The sequence below is a fragment of the Heteronotia binoei genome, chromosome 13 (assembly GCF_032191835.1).
Source record: "Heteronotia binoei isolate CCM8104 ecotype False Entrance Well chromosome 13, APGP_CSIRO_Hbin_v1, whole genome shotgun sequence".
Classification (NCBI taxonomy): domain Eukaryota; kingdom Metazoa; phylum Chordata; class Lepidosauria; order Squamata; family Gekkonidae; genus Heteronotia; species Heteronotia binoei.
In genome coordinates, this window is record NC_083235.1 from 9,480,483 (window position 1) to 9,499,553 (window position 19,071).

The 19,071-nt window shown below is 48.3% G+C and overlaps 1 protein-coding gene across 2 annotated transcripts in view; it reads left to right on the forward strand.

Moving 5' to 3' along the window:
• ARHGAP4 (Rho GTPase activating protein 4) overlaps positions 1–19,071 on the forward strand; it is a 97,574-nt gene that overhangs the window by 17,157 nt on the left and 61,346 nt on the right. The window lies entirely within an intron of this gene.

Sequence of the window (19,071 nt, forward strand, 5' to 3'; positions counted from 1 at the left end):
GGAGCAGAGGTCCATCAGTGGCTATTAGCCACAGCTTATTGTTGGAACTGGGGCAGTGATGCTCTGTATTCTGGTGCTTGTGGGGGGCACAGTAAAAGGGCTTCTAGCCCCACTGGTGGACCTCTTGATGGCACTTGGGTTTTTTGGCCACTGTGTGACACAGAGTGTTGGACTGGATGGGCCATTGGCCTGATCCAACATGGCTTCTCTTATGTTCTTACGTTGATTCAGTCCCCTCTTGAAGCTGTCTATGCTTGTAGCCGCCACCGTTTCCTGTGGCAGTGGATTCCACATGTTAATCACCCTTTGGGTGAAGAAGTACCTCCTTTTATCCGTTCTAACCTGACTGCTCAGCAATTTCATTGAATGCCCACGAGTTCTCGTATTGTGAGAAAGGGGAGAAAAGTACTTCTTTCTCTACCTTCTCTAGCCCATGCATAATCTTGTAAACCTCTACTATAGGGCAAAAGGGAATGATAAAATTCACCAAGTCCGTCCGTCTATCTCCAAATCTGATGCAGTTCTAAACTCGGAGGGTCTGTTATCTCTGAATCCCTTGATGTTTTTCCATGAGCCAACTGCTTCCCCCTCCCCCTAGACTGGCAGCGAAGAAGCTTTTCCCTCCCGGTGGCTCAGGGGCTGAGCTCAGTTCTGAATTGTCAGTTCTGATTTTTCAGAGGCTTCTTCGAAGAGGGTTGGGGGAAGGGCACTGCCCGTGTCTGCGTCCCCCGTGCCAGCTGCTGGTAGAGCCAGCGGAGAAAAAGGGGACGGCCTCTTCTCTGCTTGTGGGTTCCGTTCTTGTTTACTGCCTTGGACCCGACAGACTTCCAGCGACCTCAGAACCCAGTTGTTTGGGCCTGTGGTGATCCTGAACTTGGTTTCCTCTGTTGTTAAGATGGGTGGGGAGAGTATTCAGTGCACTGATTCTCCTTGTTCAGTCTTCCTAATCTATCTTTCTGTGGAGGGTCGCTCTTACTGTTTCTTCTGCTTTTGGTGTAGAAGCCCTCCCTGGCTTCTTTTTTGGGTGGGGGGCACATTTGACATGGCTGCCTTTTAGACTTTTCAAAGCAAAAGACCTTCCGAGGTGATTTGCCGTCACCTGCCTCTGCGCAGCAACCTTGGACTTCCTCGGTGGTCTCCCACCCAAGTTCTAGCCAGGCCTGACCCTACTTAGCCCCTGAGATCTGATGAGATCAGACTAGCCTGAACCATCCAGGTCAAGGCAAGAGACAAACAGAGGTGATTTGCCATCACCTGCCTCTGCGCAGCAACCCTTCACTTCCTTGGTGGCCTCCCACCCAAGTTCTAACCAGGCCCGATCTACTTAGCCCCTGAGATCTGATGAGATCAGACTAGCCTGAACCATCCAGGTCAAGGCAAGAGACAAACAGAGGTGATTTGCCGTCACCTGCCTCTGCGCAGCAACCCTTCACTTCCTTGGTGGTCTCCCACCCAAGTTCTAACCAGGCCCGACCCTACTTAGCCCCTGAGATCTGATGAGATCAGACTAGCCTGAACCATCCAGGTCAAGGCAAGAGACAAACAGGTGATTTGCCGTCACCTGCCTCTGCGCAGCAACCTTGGACTTCCTCGGTGGTCTCCCACCCAAGTTCTAGCCAGGCCTGACCCTACTTAGCCCCTGAGATCTGATGAGATCAGACTAGCCTGAACCATCCAGGTCAAGGCAAGAGACAAACAGAGGTGATTTGCCATCACCTGCCTCTGCGCAGCAACCCTTCACTTCCTTGGTGGCCTCCCACCCAAGTTCTAACCAGGCCCGATCTACTTAGCCCCTGAGATCTGATGAGATCAGACTAGCCTGAACCATCCAGGTCAAGGCAAGAGACAAACAGAGGTGATTTGCCGTCACCTGCCTCTGCGCAGCAACCCTTCACTTCCTTGGTGGTCTCCCACCCAAGTTCTAACCAGGCCCGACCCTACTTAGCCCCTGAGATCTGATGAGATCAGACTAGCCTGAACCATCCAGGTCAAGGCAAGAGACAAACAGAGGTGATTTGCCATCACCTGCCTCTGCGCAGCAACCCTTCACTTCCTTGGTGGTCTCCCATCCAAGTTCTAACCAGGCCCGACCCTACTTGGCTTCTGAGATCTGATGAGTTTCAGGTATCCGGATGGAGACAAGAGACAAGCAGAAGTAGGTTGCCATTGCCTGCCTCTGCACAGCAACCCTGCCCTGCCTCGGCACTTCATGTACTAACCAGGGCCAACCCTTGCTTAGCTTCGGAGATCTGATGAGATCAGACTAGCCTGGGCCATCCCAGTCAAGGCAAGCGACGTTCAGAGGTGGTTTGTCATTGCCTGCCTCTGAGAGCTTACAGGGCTTACTGTAAGCTCCAGGAGGATTGGGTACATCAGGGGGTGTGCCCTAATATGCAAAGGAGTTCCTTCTACCAAAAAAACAAAAGCCCTGCTGAGGTCTGATAAGATTGGGCTGGCCTGAGCCATCCAGGTCAAGACAAGAGATGGTTTGCCATTGCCTTTCTCTGAGTCGCAACCCATGGCTTTCTTGGTGGTCTCCCATCCCCATACTAACCAGGGCCAACCCTGCGTAGCTTCAGTGCTCTGATGAGATGGGGCTAGCCTGTGCCATCGTTGTGAGGACTCCCTGCTTGTAACCCGGACTTTGCATACACTCAAATTCTGTAATGGCAGAGCTTGACATCTGTGCCTTGAATGCATTATACAGATTTTGAGTACGTTTCCTTGTTCCTGAGTTTAATCTGCACTCTTACTGGTAGCAGAGGGAGGTGCTGTAAAATTGCCACAACCTATGGTAACCTCTTAGGGCAGGGGTGAAAGAGCCCCGTGGCGCAGAGTGTTAAAGCTGCAGTCCTGCAGTCCTAAGCTCTGCTCACGACCTGAGCTCGATCCCCGGCGGAAGCTGGGTTTTCAGGTAGCCGGCTCGAGGTTGACTCAGCCTTTCATCCTTCCGAGGTCGGTCAGATGAGTCCCCAGCTTGCTGGGGGGAAAGCATAGATGACCGGGGAAGGCAATGGCAAACCACCCTGTAAAACAGTCTGCCGTGAAAACGTTATGAAAGCAACGTCACCCCAGAGTCGGAAACGACTGGTGCTTACACAGAGGACCTTTCCTTTTCCTTGGGCAGGGGTGGCCAAACTTGCTTAATGTAAGAGCCACCTAGAATAAATGTCAGATGTTTGAGAGCCACAAGACAGGGAGGGAGGGAGGGAGGCAAATAGATGGGGGAGGGGGGGAGGAGAAGTGGAAAGAAAGCAATGTTAACTTTATATGCATTCCCCAAGCCGCTGGCTTGTCTTGGATGCCAGAATTTTTAGTACATGCAGTGGGTAAGTGCTACAAATTTTACATTTGTTGCAATTTTACGCTTGATGTTTTTGCCCTGGCAGTATCCCTCAAGGTTATGCTCATTTGGGCTAACCTCTGTTGTTTTGACCTTTGGACTTCTGTGTGACCTCATGTCACACCCCGGCAGAGACCAGGAGGGTGGCTGCCACCACTCTTTACCAAAGGTCTGTCTGGGAAGACCAGAGCACCCACCCGACCATTGTGCCTTCCTTATCAGCAAAATCTTTTATTTGTGGCCAAAGCGATGTGAGGACCCAGGGAGTTAAGCAACAACAGTTTTATTCTTAGTGCTCAAACAAATAAAAAGGTGAAGGTAGTCCCCTGTGCAATCACCAGTCGTTTCTGACTCTGGGGTGATGTTGCTTTCACAACGTTTTCACGGCAGACTTTTTATGAGGTGGTTTGCCGCTGCCTTCCCCAGTCCTCTACGCTTTCCCCCCAGCAAGCTGGGGACTCATTTGACCGACCTCGGAAGGATGGAAGGCTGAGTCAACCTCGAGCCAGCTACCTGAAACCTAGCTTTCGCCGGGATTGAACTCAGGTCGTGAGCAGAGCTTGCAACAAATAGCGGGTTATAAATAATAATTTTGGTGTTATGGTGAAAGATGCAAAACAGTACAGGTGGCAGAAATCAAATAAACAGCCCTTATGCAACTATCTTAGCATACCCTGCTTCTATTAACATTGTATTAACTCACCCCAGTTCTAGGCGAGGGGGAAAACTCTCTTGCTGAATTTCCCTCCAGCTCAGCATCCTAGAGAAAACCACCTCCTTTTCTAGTTGAGCCTATTTATCCTCTCCTCCCAGGCCCCATCCCCTTCTGGGTCAGTTTCCCTCCAAAACTGCTTTCACCCAATCAGAGGGAGAGAAGGGATCCTGAAAGACGTAGGCCCACTAGCCAATTGGGGTAGGCTTCCCCTGGCCCTCTAGGCCTCACTAGGCAGGCCTCTCTCCTTGGCCTCTAGGCCCCAGAGCATGACACCTCATGGAAAACTGTAGACTGAACCCAAAGGAGGAAATGCTATCTTTTGTGTAATTAACCTGTACGACTAATCCAGGGACACAGGAGATCAATACGGCCAAGAAGAAAAATGCATCATTTATTACAGATGAGAATATCAGAAGCCATATAGACGAGGTGAATTTTTTTCGAAATGCGTGTTTCATAAAGGATCAAATTTTACCCAAATGGGATGTCTCCTAATTAATTGGGGGAATTAGCATAACCGGAGACTGCTGAGATGGGGGGTGAACTAGGAGATCTCCGCCAATATTTTACTGCAGCAGTCCCCAACCTTTTTGGCACCATGGACCGGTTTCCTGGAAGACAATGCTCAACTCAACCAGGCCGGATAACCAGAAAGGTAGTAGTTCATTGAGAAAGAAGAACAAAGAGTAAAAACATACATACACAGCACATAGGGAAAACACAAAGACTAAGAGGAAAAATAAAAGGAAGGAGAGGGGACACAATGAAAAAATATTTGCTGTCTTTGCAATGTATGCAGTAGCTCGATAAGTTGACTCCAGCTGTATGTCACGATCCCGGGCTGGGATTCCCAGCTAAACTTCATTGCGTAGTTGCAATAGTAAAGATCTGTGCCTATATAACATATGCGTCATCCTCACATAACCCAAATCAGAATTATTTTTTCAGAGTTATTTAAAGTATCCCCCAAAATGATTTTAAGAGCCCCATGGCGCAGAGTGATAAAGCTGCAGTACTGTAGTCCTAAGCTCTGCTCACGACCTGAGTTCGATCCCAGCGGAAGCTGGGTTCAGGTAGCTGGCTCCAGGTTGACTCAGCCTTCCATCCTTCTGAGGTCGGCCAAAGGAGTCCCCAGCTTGCTGGGGGGAAAGCGTAGATGACTGGGGAAGGCAATGTCAAACCACCCCGTAAAAAGTCTGCCGTGAAAACATTGTGAAAGCAACATCACCCCAGAGTCGGAAACGACTGGTGCTTGCACAGGGGACCACCTTTACCTTTAAAATGATTTTATTACTTTTTTCCTTTTGCATGGTAATACAGTGTAAATTTTAATTGCATTACAGTAATAGTATTGGAACTTCTGTTATATTTTCAAGCTACTAAAAGGTCATTAACATTTTTAACATATTGTCTAATGTTGTCATCGGGCAAGCCGACATCCTGGCCAGTCCGCCCCTGCCTCCGTGGGTGCAAAAAAGCCCCAATGGTAACTGTCCAACTAGATAAATCCAAGTAGGCAGCTGTGTTGGTCTGAAGTAGTAGAACAAAATAGGAGTCGACTGCACCTTTAAGACCAACTTAGTTTTATTTTATTTGAATAAAACTAAGTTGGTCTTAAAGGTGCAATCGACTCCTCTATTTTGTCCAACTGGACTAGACTCTAGGGCCAGCTTGACGTCAGAAGGCTAGTGCCAGGACTAGGAGATATGGGAGGCTTGGATTAAAATCCTAGTTTTTATGCATTTTGGTGGACATGCAGCTGCTGACTTTCAAACAGATGCAAAGTTGATCATCGGGCGAGAATTGGGTTCCTCTGTGCATCTATTCAGAGGACGTGTGATTCATCTGCGGTTTTCTTCCAAATGGGTCAGATGTTTGTGTGCTTGGTGGTGCTTGGATACTTGAGAAACATCCCTCAGCCGAACTTCGTCGTGCAGACTTGGGACAGGCGCATGCAATTTCTGCTTGGGGCAGTTGCTTTTGGGTGGCTTGGCTTGGAGCAGCATTGGTGCACCTCGTTATGCTTTCCCAACCACGTATCGCGCATGCAGTTCTGTCTCTTTGTACTGAGTATAATTTGCCGCAGCTGAGTTTATGTTTACGGCTTGACTTTTGCACAGAGCCCTGTCATCTTTGAAAGCGTGTGTCAGCATCTTGGCCTGCGAGTGTGAGTCACTAAAAGGGCCCAGTCTAGAAGAAAGCAAATTCCTACCCTGTTGCTGAAGAAGTTATGTAGCGAAATGTAAAATAAGAAAAATCATCAGTGAAGGGGGGGATCCCCATCTAATATCCTCGGTCCGGGATTTCTTGGTACCCACCAACTGTTTTTAGAAAGTGGCAGGGCTTCTAACTGACCACTGAGATATGCTCAGCAATGCAGATTAAAATAACATTGTTTCATGGGCAGCTGCTGCCAGCACAACGTTTGCTTTATTCTCTCTCACTCCTTTTCCCCAAGATATTTTAAAATTCCCCCTCTTCTTCCCTGCGCTTTGGCTTCCCCTGTATATGGGGCTCCGCCTCCTGTGGCAGCCATTTTGTGGTTGGCTCCTCCTCCCATGTGGGCCATTTTGTGGTTGTGCTGATCTTCCCGTGGCAGAATTCCAAGGGTGCCCACAGGCTCAAAAAGGTTGGAAACTCTGTCCTAGATATACGGAAGCCTTAGATTTGGAAACTCCTCCCAGTTTATTGTTTCTGTAGTGTGAGACGTTGGCAAAGGTGGTTTCACCATGGCTCTAAATGGGATGGCTGTCTGGAGTAGGAGGATGCCAGCTCCGGGTTGACAAATAGCTGGAAATTTTGGGGGTGGAGTCAGAGGAGGGTGGGGTTTGGGGAGGGGAGGGACTTCAGTGGAGTCTAATGCCATAGAGTCCGCCTTCCAAAGTGACCATTTTCTCCAGGGGAATTGATCTCTGTCCCCTGGAGATCAGTTGTAATAGGAGATCTCCAGCCACCACCTAAAAGTTGGCAACCCCATTGACGTGTTTGGGGACAGCAGAAAGTACTAAGCAGGGAACAAATAAATTTTACATTGTGATTCAAAAGTCATCTCTATGTACCTGACACTTTCTTAACCAGGACCACCTTTCCCAATGATGGAGGTGTAGACAGCAGTGACCCAACTCATAGCCTCCTTCCATTTATCCAGACCCCAAAATCTGTGGCTTCCGGGCTACCATCAAACCTCGGATTCAGCAGGAGCTCACAGGAGTGCAGCTCCTGAACCTTTCTGATGGTTCCCCCTCCTCTCCCCACCTACCTTGTCCATTGAATAGTAAGTGCATCCGCATAAGAATCCCTGGATGAGCTCCACCACCTATTTTTCTACAAAACAACCCCTGGTTACCATATTTTGAAAAACAAAGAGGGAAGACGTATTCCCCGACTGGCTACTTCAGATAAGTGAGCACTGTGATAAATCTCATACCCCCTATTTAAGCTGTGAGAATTGCTATGAACTAGAAAAAATCCCAACCTTCCAACCCCCAAAGAGGACGTTTTTGTCAGATTATTTTTTAAAAAAAGAGCCCAAAAGAGGGCAGATACTTAAAAAAAGGAGATGTCTTCTGAAAAAGGAGACAGCTGATAACCTTATTATAGGGTAAGAAGCATTTACAGGAGATGTTTGGTGTCATGACTGGTAATCTTCGAGGTAGAAGATGCATTTAAGAAACAGAATTATTGTTGTGTATGTGAAGGCATGCCTGGACATGTTGGGTGTTGCGTCCTGAGCTTGAGACGCAACACAACAGACTGAATGGATCCAAAGATCTGCATCCCGATTGGCTGCTTAATTCATACTGGCCAATTGGGAGGCAGTGTCAGATCTGACTAGGATCTGCTGCTGAGGATGCGTATTCTAATGAAGGATCCAAAAAGGGCACAATCCCAGAACGGTTTCTGCTTCTCAGGGGGTGGGTTTTCTCCTGCCCCCCAACTGTATATATTGCTTCATGTTCTGGTGCTTAGCGGTAGTTTTGTAGCCTTGTGGCGCGGAGTGGTAAAGCTGCAGTATGCAGTCCAAGCTCCGCTCACGACCTGAGTTCAATCCCTGTGGAAGCTGGGTTCAGGTCTCTGGCTCAGGGTTGACTCAACCTTCCATCCCTCCAAAGTCGGTAAAATGAGTACCCAGCTTGCTGGGGGGGGTGGGGGTGGGGAGAAGTGTAGATGACCAGGGAAGGAAATGGCAAACCACCACCTAACAAAAAGTCTTCCAAGAAAACATCATGATGCAATGTTACCCCAGGATTGGAAATGACTGGTGCTCGCACAGGGGACTACCTTTTACCTTTAGTAAACATGTTGAATCACTAATAAAGAGCTTTAGTCACTACTTGAGCTTCCTCATGCATCAAACCCAGTATTTAACAAATTAACAGTAAAGACAAAATGTCCCTTTGGTACATGTGCTTCCTGTGTTGTGTTGGAGAAATTAGCTTTCTGAGCTAGGCCTGGGCTTAGATTCCCTCCCCACCTCCACATGTTCAGCGTATGATCCACTCATGTTCAGCATATGATCCACTAAGACCCCTAGATCCTTTTTGCACATACTGCTGCTAAGACAAGTCTCCCCCATCCAATAACCCTGCATTGGATTTTTCCTACCTAAATGCAGAACTTTACATTTCCCCCGTTAAAATTCATTTTACTGATTTTAGCCCAGTTTTCCAGCCTGTCAAGGTCATCCTGTATCCTGTTTCTGTCTTCTTCTGTGTTTGCAACCCCTCCCAATTTCATATCATCTTCTCATAGGAATCGTCTGTTGATTGCGCTTTCAGTATTTCGCTTTTAAGAAACCCCCACCCCTCCTCAACCTCCTTCCTCCTAAGTATTTCTGACCGTGGGATTTTACCCAGCATAGTTCTAAGTTTATCGAAGTTTGCCTTTCTGAAGTCCAACCTATAAGTCTGACTACGTATAGCTTTTTCCTTCCCTGAGACTGTATGCTTTATTTGTTTTTATTTAAGTATGCTTTATTTATTTATTTTTTAAAAAAATCTTTAATTGTGTTTGTCTGTGTCCTTTATAAAGTTTATCTCTCTACTGCCCAATCTTAAATAGGTGCACACATGGCCTGGCCCGACAAGGCCTCATTTATGTTAGATCCGGCCCTCATAACAAAGGAGTTTGACACCACTGGTGAAGTGTATCTAGGTATTTCCCCAGGCAGAGTTGGCAACCGCTCATAAAGTCGCCTGCGGCAGATATTCCTGTCAGAGCAAGTGAGAATGAGTTTCATTCAGCAGCTTCCAAATTTCCATGCCTCCAGGGGATTCTTTCCACATCACCTTCCCTGCCAAGGAGCCCCGGCTGTGGGCGGTAGAGGATTGCAGGGCATCTTCAAAGGAGAACTCTCCGCCTAGAGAGAGGCGCCCGGAAGGTTTCCGAGGCTCTGCTGACGCTCGCGGGAGAGTTGAGAAATGCACTCAACATTCCCTAGTAGGGGAAATATCAGTAATATGCAGCTAGTTGCTCTGGGAAGCTAGTCTACTTGTCTTCCTCAGCTCAGCTGCTGTGGTCACAGAAGAAGAAGAAGAAGACTGCAGATTTATACCCCACCCTTCTCTCTGAACTCAGAGACTCAGAGCGGCTTACAATCTCCTATATCTTCTCCCCTCACAACAGACACCCTGTGAGGTGGATGGGGCTGAAAGAGCTCTGACAGAAACTGCCCTTTCAAGGACAACCTCTGCGAGAGTTATGGCTGACCCAAGACCATGCTAGCAGGTGCAAGTGGAGGAGTGGGGAATCAAACCCGGTTCTCCCAGATAAGAGTCCGCACACTTCACCACTACACCAAACTGGCTCTCACAATCTCTTTTCCCTTCCTCCCCCAAAACAGACACCCTGTGAGGTGGGTGGGGCTGGAGAAGGCTCTCACAGCAGCTGCCCTTTCAAGGACAACCTCTGCGAGAGCTATGGCTGACCCAAGGCCATTCCAGCAGGTGTAAGTGGAGGAGTGGGGAATCAAACCCAGTTCTCCCAGATGAGAGTCTACGCGCTAAACCACTACACCAAACTGGCTCTCATAGAGCAAGTTTTGAGTCCAGAGCAGTGTTCCCTCTTAACTGAGTGAGTGTGAGCTAGCTCACAGTTTTTTAGCCTATGGCTCACATATTTTTTCTTGTCTTAGGAAAAATGGCCCCGGAGCAAGCTACTTTATGCAGTAGCTCATGACTTTAATGTCAGTAGCTCACAAAGTAGAATTTTTGCTTACAAGACTCCACAGCTTGGAGTAGGGTTGCCAATCTCCAGGTGGGGGCAGGGGATCCCCCGGTTTGGAGGCCCTCCCCCCGCTTCAGGGTCATCAGAAGGAGGGGGAGGGAAATGTCTGCTGGGAACTCCATTATTCCCTATGGAGGCCGATTCCCAGCATAGGGTATAACGGAGAAATCATCTGTGTGTATCTGGGACTCGGGGTGGGGCTGTTTTTTGAGATAGATGCACCAAATTTGCAGCAAACGTCTCCTACCCGAGGCTCGAGTCGTGACACATAGCATCCGGTGCCTCTCCTCAAAAGACCCTCCAAGTTTCAAAAAGATAGGACTAGGGGGTCGAGTTCTATGAGCCCCCAAAGAAGGTGCCCCTATCCATTATTCCCAATGGCGGGCATTTAAAAGGAATGTGGTCCCTTTAAATTTGATGGCCAGAACTCCCTTTGGAGTTCAATTGTGCTTGTCACACCCTTGCTCCTGGTTCCACCCCTAAAGTCTCTTGGCTCCACCCCCAAAGTCCCCAGATATTTCTTGAGTCAGGCCTGGCAACCTACAGTCTTGCGCTCCGGCATGTCAATTCTGGCTTCTCTCTCTGCTGTCCTGTCTTGAATCTTTTTTCATTGACAGCAGGGCTTTTTTGTAGCAGGAACTCCTTTGCCTATTAGGCCACACCCACCCTGATGTAGCCAATTCTCCAAGAGCTTACAGGGCTCACTGTAAGCTCCAGGAGGATTGGCTACATCAAGAGGGTGTGGCCTAATATGCAAAGGAGCTCCTGCTAGAATTCTACCCTTGGGCCACACTCCCCTCATGTAGCCTATCCTCCAAGAGCTTACAGGGCTCTTCGTTCAGGGCCTACTGTGAGCTCCAGGAGGATTGGCTACATCAGGGGTGGAATTCTAGCAGCAGCTCCTTTGCATATTAGGCCACACACCCCTGATGCAGCCAATCCTCCAAGAGCTTACAGGGCTCTTCGTACAGGGCCTACTGTCAGCTCCAGGAGGATTGGCTGCATCAGGGGAGTGTGGCCTAATAGGCAAAGGAGCTCCTGCTACAAAAAAAGCCTTGATTGACAGGGATTTTAAAACTGGTGTGGCCGTCGAATATTGCTGATAGCTCTCAACTCCATCTGAAAAACACAAACTCTTTCGACATGTTTCTGATTATGTGTCTCATACAACAGTTGCTCGGAGGAGCCCGTGTTTACAACTGGGTTTGCGCATGATGTTGTCGGGTGTAGCGGAAAGCTTGGTGTGCACTCTCTTTAAATTTACCCACATGCGTGGGGGTGTTAACAGAACTTTCTTTTTTGGCCAGTTTCGCTCTCGAATGTGGCAGGGACTGAGGAAGTGATGAATGTATGCCTCTGTTTGTATGTAGGGGAGAGACGGGGAACGCACATGTACATGAAATCATGCAGTTGTCCCCTGGCCAAATAACACTGGCTGGGTTCTTGTCTCCAGCTAGACTCAAGTGCTATGTGAGCCAGTAGCTGCTGGGACCCCGTTGGTGCGTGCATATGTGTGTTTTGGGAGCTAAGCAGTGGATTTCTAACACACTTCATACATTTTTCGCTAAAAATGGTTCAGCACGTATGTACCTGTGCACACTTGAAAGGGCTGAGTATCCTTTCCTGAGCCAGTTTGGTGTAGTGGTTAAGTGTGCAGACTCTTATCTGGGAGAACCGGGTTTGATTCCCCACTCCTCCATTTGCAGCTGCTGGAGTAGCCTTGGGTCAGCCATAGCTCTCGCAGGAGTTGTCCTTGAAAGGGCAGCTGCTGTGAGAGCCCTCTCCAGCCCCACCCACCTCACAGGGTGTCTGTTGTGGGGGAGAAAGGGAAAGGAGATTTTGAGCCTCTCTGAGACTCTTCAGAGTGGAGGGCGGGATATAAATCCAATATCTTCATCTACCTCACAGGGTGTCTGTTATGGGGAAGGAAGGTAAAGGAGATTGTGAGCCGCTCTGAGACTCTTCAGAGTGGAGGGCGGGATATAAATCCAATATCTTCATCTACCTCACAGGGTGTCTGTTGTGGGGGAGGAAGGTAAAGGAGATTGTGAGCCGCTCTGAGACTCTTCAGAGTGGAGGGCGGGATATAAATCCAATATCTTCATCTACCTCACAGGGTGTCTGTTGTGGGGGAGGAAGGTAAAGGAGATTGTGAGCCGCTCTGAGACTCTTCAGAGTGGAGGGCGGGATATAAATCCAATATCTTCTTCTTCTTCCTGACAGAGCAATTTCTCAGTGGAACAGGCTTCCTCGGGAGGTGGTGGGCTCTCCTTCCTTGAAGGTTTTCAAACAGAGGCTAGATGGCCATCTGACAGCAATGCTGATTCTGCGAATTTAGGCAGATCATGGGAAGGAAGGCAGGAAGGGTTGCGTCAGTGCTTAGTTCTTGTGACCCCTTCTTACAGGCTCGAGGAAATGCTGATCGTCATTTTGAGTTCAGACAGCAGTTTTTCTCCAGGTCAGTTTGGCCAGGGCCCCTGGAGGTTTTTTGCCACCTTCTGGGCATGGAACGGGCCACTGGGTGTGGAAAGAGGCATTTGTGAATTTCCTGCATTGTGGGGGTGGGGTTGGACTACATGACCCTGGAGGCACCTTCCAACTCTATGACTCCATGACCCTGGCTCTTCTGGTTGCCAACTCTGGATTGGGAAATTCCTGGAGATTTGGGGGTGGAGCTTGGGGAGGACGAAGCTTGTGGAAGGGAAGGGCCGCAGTGGCACGTAATGCCTCAGAGTCTGCCCTCCAAAGCAGCCGTTTGGCGGGTATTTCTGGACACAGCTACCTCTTTTTTTCTTTCTTCCCACCTGGAGATTGGCAACCCTACCTAGACTGCTGAAATGAATGCACATTTGGATTCCAAATGCAACCCTGGAACACAAGAAACAAAAGAAAAAGCTCTGCTTTCCAACCACTCTGCACCGCCTTAAAAAAACACAAGAATAACTGCTTTAACCCCCACACTTGAGAAAAGAAAGGAAGAGGGTTGGAGCACTTTACCTATGAACATTAAAGGGTTGAAACCCTTTCCCTATGAAGAGAGGTTAAAACGCTTGGGGCTCTTTAGCTTGGAGAAACGTCAACTGCGGGGTGACATGATAGAGGTTGACAAGATTATGCAAGGGATGGAGAAAGTAGAGCAAGAAGTCCTTTTCTCCCTTTCTCACAATATGAGAACTCGTGGGCATTCAAGGAAATTGCTGAGCCAGTTGGGTTAGAACTGATAAAAGGAAGTCCTTCTTCACCCAAAGGGTGATTAACACGTGGAATTCACTACACCACAAGAGGTGGTGGCATCTACAAGCATAGACAGCTTCAAGAGGGGAATGGATAAGCATATGGAGCAGAGGTCCATCAGTGGCTCTTAGCCACAGCTTTTCGTTGGAACTCTCAGTCTGGGGCAGTGATGCTTTGTATTCTGGTGCTTGGGAGGGACACAGGTTTCTAGCCCCACTGCTGGACCTCTAGATGGCACTTGGGGTTTTTTTGGCCACTGTGTGACACAGAGTGTTGGACTGGATGGGCCATTGGCCTGATCCAACATGGCTTCTCTTATGTTCTTATAAGAAGATAAGAGAAGCCATGTTGGATCAGGCAAGTGGCCCTTCCAGTCCAACACTCCGTGTCACACAGTGGCCAATATATGTGTGTGTGTGTACACATATATATATATATATACTGTGGCTAATAGCCACTGTTGGACCTCTGCTCCATATTTTTATCCAATTCCCTTTTAAAGCTGGCTATGCTTGTAGCCGCCGCCACCTCCTGTGGCAGTGGCTTATGTTCTTAAGAGAGTTCTCTTGGCTAGTGATTTGCATACCACCTCCATCTGGGGGGGGGGAGGGGGAAGAAGGAAGAGAATCTTGCTGCAACGTTATTTAAAGGGTTTCCTTTAAAAAAAATACTACCACAAAGTCTTTCCTGGACTTTCCAAATGTGGACTTCTAAAGTTACTCTTTCTGTTCCCCTTTGCCCCAAAACTCGACTGTAGCCATCTGTCCCACACACAAGCACATGAAGATTTTTGCACATTGCACTTTACCTCTGGGTTATGGCTGCTAACTCTGGTGAAAAGTACTGCGTTCGATGCAGCGGGATGCTCATGAGAGAGTGATTTCAGCTCTTTATTCAGCAGTTACAGCATTGCAAAGGAGAAACTGATCTGCCAGGCAGGGTCAACGGCCCTGTTTATATACATGCAAATAACCCCACCCGTGGTGCAGAGTGGTAAAGCTGCAGTACTGCAGTCCTAAGCTCTGCTCAAGTCACGACCTGAGTTCGATCCCGGTGGAATCTGAATTCAGGTAGCCAGCTCAAGGTTGCTTCAGCCTTCCATCCTTCCGAGGTCGGTAAAAGGAGTACCCAGCTTGCTGGGGGGAAAGTGACTGGGAAAGCAAGGAAAAGCCAACCTGTAAAAAGTCTGCTGTGAAAACGTGATGTGATGTCACCCCAGAGTCAGAAACGACTAGTGCTTGCATAGGGGACTACTTTAAGAACATAAGAGAAGCCATGTTGGATCAGGCCAGTGGCCCATCCAGTCCAACACTGTGTCACACAGTGGCCAAAGAAAAACAAACCCAAGTCCCATCAGGAGGTTCACAAGTGGGTCTAGAAGCTCTTCCACTTTGCCCCCCCCCCAAGCACCAAGAATACAGAGCATCACTGCCCCAGACAGTTCCGTTAATATACTGTGGCTAATAGCCACTGATGGACCTCTGCTCCATACTTCTATCCAATCCCCTCTTGAAGCTCGCTATGCTTGTAGCTGCCACCACCTCCTGTGGCAGTGAATTCCACGTGTCAATCACCCTTTGGGTGAAGGAGGATTTCCTTTTATCTGTTCTAACCCGACTGCTCAGCAATTTCATTGAATGCCCACGAGTTTTTGTATTGTGAGGAAGGGAGAAAAGGACTTCTTTCTCTACTTTTACCTTTTTAACCCCACCCCAAACCCAACACACGTAACTGTAGGTACAAGGGCTGACCCAAGAACTCCCGATTGACCTCCTCCCAGAGTACAGGTGGCTACTGTTATGGAGCCTCAAGCTTATCAAAGTCTCTGGTAGAGCCTTAAGGCAGGCCCGATACATAACCTCTGGGATGGGAAATTCCTGGAGATTTGGGGGGGGGGGGGAAACCTGAGGAGGGCAGGATCTGGAGAGGAAAAGGACCTCAGTGGGGAATAGAGTCCCCCCTCCAAAGCAGCCATTTTCTCTCCACGGAAACTGGCCACTATTGTCTGGAGATGAGCTGGAATTCTGGGAGATCTCCAGGCCCCACCAAGTCTGAAAACACAGCACCCGCACCCGCGCCAAATTCTCAGCTAGTGGAAGGCTCAACTGTAAATCCTCTTCTTACTGGGAAGTGAGAGAGATGGACTAAGAATAACGTTAATTGAATACATTTTATTGGGTTTTTTTGAGCAGGAACGCAGTTCCGGCTGGCTTGGTGTCAAGGGTGTGGCCTAATATGCGAATGAGACCCTGTTGGGCTTTTTCACCACTGTGAAACAGTGGTGGCATAAGAGGGTGTGATCTAATATGCAAATATTCTTCAAACGGGGTATAAATCTGCAATTCTTCTTTAAACAAAGCCCTGCATTTTGTCTGTTATTACCATCATTTTATTCTGGGGGCCGATAACTGTTCACTCTGTAAGATGTGCTTCCCGCCTGTGATGCACGTTATTTATTGTTATGTTGTTCAATTGGAATTGTTCAGTTCTGTTCGGTTTTAATGCTCTGAATTGTAGGTTTTTATTGTTGTCAGTTTATGTTTTTTGCCACCTTCTAGGCATGGAACAGGGGCCACTGGGTGTGGAAAGAGGCATTTGTGACTTTTCTGCATTGTGGGGGTGGGGGGTGGGGTTGGACTGGATGACCCTGGAGTATCTTCCAACTCTATGACTCCATGACCCTGGCTCTTCTGCTTGCCAACTCTGGATTGAGAAATTCTTGGAAATTTTGGGGGTGGCGCATGAGGAGGGCGGAGTTTGGGAAAGGATGGGACCACAGTGGTGCATAATGCTGAAGAGTCCACCCTCCAAAGAGCCATTGTCTCCAAGGGATCTGATTTTTTGTAGTCTAGAGATCAGTCATAATTCAGAGGGATCTCCAGTCCCTACTTAGAGGTTGACAGACTGTTATATTTGCCCAGGGGTAAAATTCTAGCAGGAACTCCTTTGCATATTAGACCACACCCCCTTGATGTAGCCAGTCTTCCAAGAGCTTACTTACAGGGCTCTTTTTACAGGGCCAACTGTAAGCTCTTGGAGGATTGGCTACATCAGGGGTGTGTGGCCTAATATGCAAAGGAGTTCCTACTAGCAGGAGCTCCTTTGCATATTAGGCCATACACCCCTGCTGTAGCCAATCCTCCAAGAGCTTACAAAAAAGAGCCTTGTAAGCTCTTGGAGGACTGGCTACATCAGGAGGGTGTGGCCTAATATGCAAAAGAACTGCTGCTAGAATTCCACCCCTGTAATCTGCCCAATAAAGAAGTTGAATTCATTCTGCAAAGGAATAAAAACCATATTGAGGCTGTTTTAAAAGCATATTTCATTAAGGTTGCCAAGTCCGATTCAATAAATATCTGGGGAGTTTGGGGGTGGAGCTAGGAGACTATTAGCCACAGTGTGTGTGTATGTATAAAATTTTTTGCCACTGTGTGACACAGTGTTGGACTGGATGGGCCATTGGCCTGATCCAACATGGCTTCTCTTACGTTCTTATGACTTTGGGGGCGGAGCCAGGAGCAAGGGTGTGGCAAGCACAACTGAAGGGAGTTCTGGCCATCACATTTAAATGGCTTTTTAAATGCTTTCCCTCTATTTGGACATAATGAAGGATAGGGGCACCTTCTTTTGGGGCTCATAGAATTGGACCCCCAGGTCCAATCTTTTTGAAACTTGGGGCTTGTTTTGAGGAGAGGCACTGGATGCTATGCTGAAAATCTGGTGCCTCTACATCAAAAAACAACCTTCTCAGAGTGCTAGATACCCACAGATCAGTTCTCCATTATACCCTATGGGAATTGGTCTCAGTAAGGTATAACGGTAGTGCCCAGCATACATTTATTTCCCCCCTACCCCTGCTTTCTGATAACCCTGAAGTGGGGGGCGGCTCCAAACTGGGGGATCCTCCGCCCCCCAGCTGGGGATTTATACAGAGAGATGGCTATTCAGAAAAGTGATATTGTAACAAAAGGAAAAAAAATGTATAAAAGTTACAAGTTTTGATACAAGTCTTGGCTTGCTAGGCTGTATTTTGAAACAATTTATTATTGACAAAAAACACTACACCCTAGATGCCAGATTTGAACAACACTGGCAAAATAGAGGGTTGATGTCACAGCAACAGCAGCAGCAATGGATCGCCTTGGGCAGGGGTGGCCAACGGTAGCTCTCCAGATGTTTTTTTGCCTACAACTCCCATCAGCCCCAGCCAGCATGCAGAGCCACTGCTGGTCACATCTGTCCATTTCTTCTGAAGCCCTGCTTCAGCCACAGCCTGTTCTGAAATAGTGAAAGATAGTTTGGCATCCCCCGCCATTTCCAGAATATTAGGGTTTGTAGAATCTTTCGGGCTCAAGTGCCGTGTTCTACTGGAGGAAGTTTTCCTTCCAGACGTTTCGTTCTCAGCTGCGGAGAACATCCTCAGTGGCGTTGCAGCCGGAGCAGGCACACACACACAGCACTCTCCCACTCAATGCACAGCAGCCAAGAAGGTCAGAGCGCCTGCTCCGGCTGCAACGCCACTGAGGATGTTCTCCGCAGCTGAGAACGAAACGTCTGGAAGGAAAACTTTCTCCAGTAGAACACGGCACTGGAGCCCGAAAGATTCTACAAACCCTAATGATGATGCCAGCCGTGAAAACCTGAAATCTTTGATTTCCAGAATAGTTCATGTGTGGGTCATACACATCTCATACACACATACACAGGAGCGTCAGCTGGGGCTGATGGGAGTTGTAGGCAAAAAAACCTCTGGAGAGCCACCGTTGGCCACCCCTGGCCTAAGTAACTATCCATTTCATTCATCTTCTTCAGGCTTCAGTACACTAGGTAAAGCCTTGAATTCAGTAATGAAATGCCCAGTATTTTCTCCCAATTTATATGTAGACCCTCTCCAGCTTTTACAATTGTTGTATAGACAGTTGCAGTTGGAGCCTCAGAGATCAACAGTTTGGTGTGTAGAGCTGGAAAGCCAGTTTGGTGTAGTGGTGAAGTGTGCGGACTCTTATCTGGGAGAACGGGGTTGGATTCCCTACTCCTCCACTTGCACCTGCTGGAAAGGCCTTGGGTCAGCCATAGCTCTGGCAGAGGTTGTCCTTGAAAGGGCAGCTTTTGGAGAGCTCTCTCAGCCCCACCCACCTCACAGGGTGTCTGTTGTGAGGGGAGAAGATATGGGAGATTGTAAGCCACTCTGAGTCTCTGATTCAGGAGAAGGGTGGAGTATAAATCTGCAATTCTTCTTCTTCCATTAGGGGTTACCCTTGGTCAGATTTAAAATGTCTCTGTGCTAAGCTCTGTGCAATCCCAACTGGAGACTGTCAACCCTATGTGTCTCATACACACTGCAAATTTGTGAAACCATGCAAAGACCTTGCTGTTTCCGCTATCAAGCTGCCCCCCACCGTCTCTGAAAAAAGGATCCTTTCGTTTCCCCAAATTTGGCAGATGTGCCTGCCCAAAGGTGGACGACGTATGCTCCCAAACAAAGTTCCCTCTAAGCTGTGGAGTTTTGTGAGCGGAAATTCAACTTTGTGAACTACTGGCATTAAAGTTGTGA